We start from the raw sequence: 5,436 nt of genomic DNA on the forward strand, positions 1-5,436 counted from the left end.
AGAAGGAAATCACTGGGAAGAAAGGAGATATTGGGATAAGACCTTGGCCCACCATCATAGGGCAAAGGTTGGTAAGGCTGAGGCCTCCTAGGACAAAACCATCCTGGTATAGTGTTCCAGTGGAGAGGAGTGGCTCTCCTATGAATGTGAACCACAGAGTCATAATCTTTTAACCTGTGGGAGGGGCATCATCTAGATCTGTACAGGGACCTATCTGAACATGGGCATCCTTACTGAGAGGACAAATGTCCATGTGATTGGCCAAGACCAGGCTTCAAAAGCCACTCTGGGGGGCTTTGGAAACAAGACCAGTAGAGACCTGACCCCACTTTCTAGTTCTTGCTGGAGGCAGCCTATGTAGTAGTTTATAGCAAGTTCAGAGCCATCCTGCCAGGTTTCAGAGCCCAGCTTAGCCACTTACTATTACTATATAAACTTGGGCAAGTTATTATATGTGCTTCAATTTCCTCATCTGAAAAACAGGAATAATAAGAGTCCCTCCTCATAGAGCCTTTAGGAGGACTAAATGATTTAATAACTTGGAATTGTGTTTGGCATATTAACAGTTCAATAAATAGTAGTCATTCTTATTATTTCTATGCCTGGTTTCAAAATTGTGATTATTTCTAACTAGATTTTTGCACACAGGACTGACACCCTTTAACCTGAGGAAAACTTGTGATTCTTGAAGTGGCAGGTGCTCAATGGGGCACTTAAATATACGACCTGAAACTGTTAAACTACTAGAAGAAAACATAGGGAAAAGCTACACCACATTGGTCTGGGCAATGATTTTTTTGGGATTTAACCCCCAAAGCACAAATTTTTTAAAAAGTTAAAATAGGCCGGGCGAGGTGGCTCACACCTGTAATCCTAGCACTTTGGGAGGTCTAGGCGGGCGGATTGCTCAAAGTCAGGAGTTCGAAACCAGCCTGAGCAAGAGCGAGATCCCGTCTCTACTAAAAAAAAACAGAAAGAAATTAATTAGCCAACTAAAAATGCATAGAAAATATTAGCCGGGCATGGTGGCACATGCCTGTAGTCCCAGCTACTCGGGAGGTTGAGGCAGGAGGATCGCTTGAGCCCAGGAGTTTGAGATTGCTGTGATCTAGGCTGACGCCATGGCACTCTAGCCCAGGCAACACAGTGAGACTCTGTCCTAAGTGGGTGGGGTAGAAAGCCTCTTACCTTATCAAAATCCAGGAGGCTGCAAGAAACTATGTTATTACAGCCTTCCAGGCTGGTTTCTTCCAGGCTTCAGATAGGGGGGTGAGTGGGAAATGGCCTTGTAGCAGCTCCTCACAAGCCTACCATGCTCTCGTGTTCCAGAAGGATCACAAGGAGTTGTGCCAAGGTTTAGATTCAGCTTGTGTCCTATGTGGACTCATGCTAGGTTACCAGAGCACCATGGTAGAGCCACTCCTCTGTATTGTGCACATAAGCAGTCTTGGGGTTCTGTCTAGATTTTTTCTCAACTTATGGAGTTTTGAGAAAACTTCATTAGTTTCTATCAGGCCACTGTCTTCACTACATACAAGATCAATGAAAAACTTGCACCTACAGCAATTATTCTATTGTCAGGGAGATTTTTAATGTGGTTGATCTGGCCAGACATGATGGCTCATGTCTATAATCCCAATGCTTTGGGAAGCCGAGGTGGGAGGATTGCTTGAGCCATGGGTTTGAGACCAGCCCAGGCAACATAGCAAGGCGCCGTCTCTACAAAAGAAAAATTAAGAAAGATTAGCCAGACATGGTGGTGCACACCTGTAATCCCAGCTACTTGGGAGGATTGCTTATACTCAGGAGTTGGAGATTACAGTAAGCTATGATCTCCCCACTGCATTCCAACCTGGATGACAGAGTGAGATCCTGTCTCTGGAAAAAAAATGTGGTAGATCGGATACTTCTGTGCCTTTGCACCATAATATGGCCCATAGGGCAGGTACATATAGCCATACCAAGATTACCATATCATATTCATTGGCCTCACAAAGGCCTCTGACATTATCAGTAACATTGCTGGGTCTTAGTGTACATTGAGTACATTGAGAATGTTAGGGCTTATCTTGAAGGGGATGGCACATGTATATTAGTGTGGCTAATGTGCTAACTGAAACATTTTTCATTATAAATGGAGTGAAAGAGGACTTCAAAAGTTGAAGTACAATCCTTATTAGCTGTTGTTTTTTGCAACCCTGTTTCTTCAGAGCTAAAAGCGAGTGTTACAATATGTTTCTTGTCCTTTGGGAAACTCTTTAAGCCCAGAAGGTTAATCTAAAAGTTCCATAGCTCCTCTTCAATAGCTGTGTACTAAACCTCTCACAAAGGAAGATGTTGCATTCTGATCATAAGCCTAAACAAAACCAAATCATCATTCCACATGATTGCAAAAAGAAACCCCCACATACAGTGTGGATTAGTTTTCTAGGGCTGCCACACTTCAAAAGCCTGATAGGAATGTGTTCAAGAGAAATTGGAAGGAAAGGAAGTCGGAACAATGACTATAATGTGAAAAAGTTTAGGTTCATTATGCAAAAACAAAAACAAAAACCACAATAATTTCCTTCTAGTATGTTTTTTTTTCTCATATTACATAAGTTACATGTTAGTTGTAAATCACCATTAAATTGTGATAAAACATCTGGGGGGCTTAAGCAATAGAAATTTATTGTCTTGCAGTTCTGGAGACTAGAAGTCCAAGACCAAGATGGTGGCAGTGTTGGTTCCTTCTGAGGACCATGAGGGAAGGATCTGTTCCAGTCCTCTCTCCTTGGCTTGTAGGTGACTGTCTTCTCTGCCTCTTCACACCATCTTCTTTCTATGGCTATCTCTGTGTCTAAACTTCCTCTTTTTTATAAAGACATTAGTTATATTGGATTAGGGCCTATTGTAATGATCTCACTTTAACTTGATTACCTCTGTAAAGGCCCTATCTCCAAATAAGGTCATATTCTGAGGGTCAGAACGTCAACAAATGCATTTTGAGGAGACACAATTCAACCCAAAACACATCCTAAGATTTTTCCACTTGTTCTGTCACGCAGAGCCATTGCTTGGTTTGACTAACTTGGCAATACACTCTTAGACAAAGAGATTACAAAAAATGAATCATAAAAGAACATGTTGTTTTGTGACTCTTAAACCCAAAGAAGAGAACGAACATGGCTTCAATCTCCAGATTCTTGAGGGGCGTACTTATGTCAAACTTCATGTCTTGTGATTTAGCTATAGATAACTGGAAAATAGTAGCAAACACATTGTTCTGGAGTAATGTTAAGAGAAATTATACAAAATGGAAATAAGCAAGATGATTGCATGATTTTTTTTTTTTTTTTTTTTTTTTTTTTTTGAGACAGAGTCTCGCTTTCTTGCCTAGGCTAGAGTGAGTGCCGTGGCGTCAGCCTAGCTCACAGCAACCTCAAACTCCTGGGCTCAAGCGATCCTGCTGCCTCAGCCTCCCGAGTAGCTGGGACTACAGGCACGAGCCACCATGCCCGGCTGATTTTTATATTATATATATTAGTTGGCCAATTAATTTCTTTCTATTTTTATGGTAGAGACGGGGTCTCGCTCAGGCTGGTTTTGAACTCCTGACCTTGAGCAATCCGCCCGCCTCGGCCTCCCAGAGTGCTAGGATTACAGGCGTGAGCCACCGCGCCCGGCCGATTGCATGATTTTTTAATGCTGTTCTGGAGCACTGTTCAACAAGCTGGACTAAGGTTTAGCTGATTCTCTAAGGCTGAGGTCTCCAACTCCCCAGCTGGACCAGCACTGCTCCCCAGCCTGCCAGGAACTGGGCTGCTCAGCAGGAGGCCAGCAGTGGGCAAGCCAGTGAAGCCCACACTCCCCATCGTTCACACCACTGCCTGAGCCCCACCCTTCCCACCCCCGCTGTCATATCAGCCACAGCATGAGACCCTCTTAGGATCCCAAACCCCACTGCAAACTGCACATGCTAGGGATCCAGGTTGTGCTCTCCCCATGAGAATCCAATGCTTGATGATCTGAGGTGGAGCTGAGGGGGCAACAGCCCCCAGCCCCCGTCTGTGGAAAAACTGTCTTCCATGAAACCAGTCCCTGGTGTCAAAAAGGTTGGGGCCCGCTGCTCTAAGGTAATGGATTGTGTATGACATATAATTCACTATTGATTAGGACCTAGATATTTTGTAAGTCTGTAAAGTTATAGAAAACTGGAAAATTATAACTTTCTTCTCTGTCTAGTAGAAAAGATGATCCCAAAGCTTATGATTTTATTGCCCTTTAGGACATTAACCAGTTTTGTATCCATGGTAGCAACCTTAATTTATCATTCCTTTTTCTTCATTGACTATATAAAGCCCCACTTCTCATATCCTCTTCGAACCAGCTTCGTCACCATTTTAGCTTCCTCATTAATGAATTAAATCAATATTTGACACTGGCTCACTGTCAATATGTATGAGAATTATATTTTTAATATTTTGAAAATTATACCTTGGTAGCACCCCTTTTCAAGCAAAATTTTTTTTTTATCAACTAGGAGGCAATGGGGATGGGTGCAATGGTTCACCCCTGTAATCTTAGTGCTTTGTGAGGCTGAGGCAGGAGGATCACTTGAGGCCAGGAGTTTTAATCCAGCCTAGGCAAAATAGTGAGACCCAGTCTCTACAAAAAATTTAAGAATTAGCCAGATGTGGTGGTGCATGCCTGTAGTCCCAGCTACTCAGGAGGCTGAGATGGGAGGATTGCTTGAGCCCAGGAGGTCAAAGCTGCTATGATCATACATCTGCAGTCCAGCCTGGATGACAGAGTGAGACCTCTATCTCTTAAATAAATAATAAACAAACAAACAAACCTAAGAGGCAATGGGGCAACTAGAAAATAGAATGTTATTGTTAAACTAAGTCTTGGCAAGAAATGTAGGAACTGAGTTTATTTTTGTCTAGGATAACGCCTGACTTTTGTTCACTTTGTTAGAAACCAGTGGAGGGAGAAAGGAGCTGGTAGGAAAGAGATCCTACTCTTATAAGTCTCAGGGACTGCCAGGACTGCTAAGGTGTTGGCCACCTGTATGATATTAACCATTTTCTTTTGTAAGATTCAGGAAATGTTATTATATATCCTTTTACTAACACTTTTGTCTCATGGTATCAGTTATCTTGCCCAAATCTGTTTTTCACTAGTTTGGAATTATTTAAAAACGATATAAATGTTAATGAGTAGCAATTATGTGAGTTGGGATTGGGATCTTCTAGATGTCAAACTGAGAGCTTATTTTGGTATACATAGAAAGAGAAAGCTAGCTAAATGTTTCGTTTAGCTTGGGTGAAACAGGAAGTACCTCTCTTTTATTAATAAAGTCCTAAGGATAAAAACAGATTTTCTAACATACTCTGATTAGCCTTGTGGTTTAAGTGTTATCAGAATTTGTCCCTTTCCTGAAAAGTATTAAAA

This window comes from Microcebus murinus, chromosome X (genome assembly GCF_040939455.1).
Source record: "Microcebus murinus isolate Inina chromosome X, M.murinus_Inina_mat1.0, whole genome shotgun sequence".
In the NCBI taxonomy this organism is placed as follows: domain Eukaryota; kingdom Metazoa; phylum Chordata; class Mammalia; order Primates; family Cheirogaleidae; genus Microcebus; species Microcebus murinus.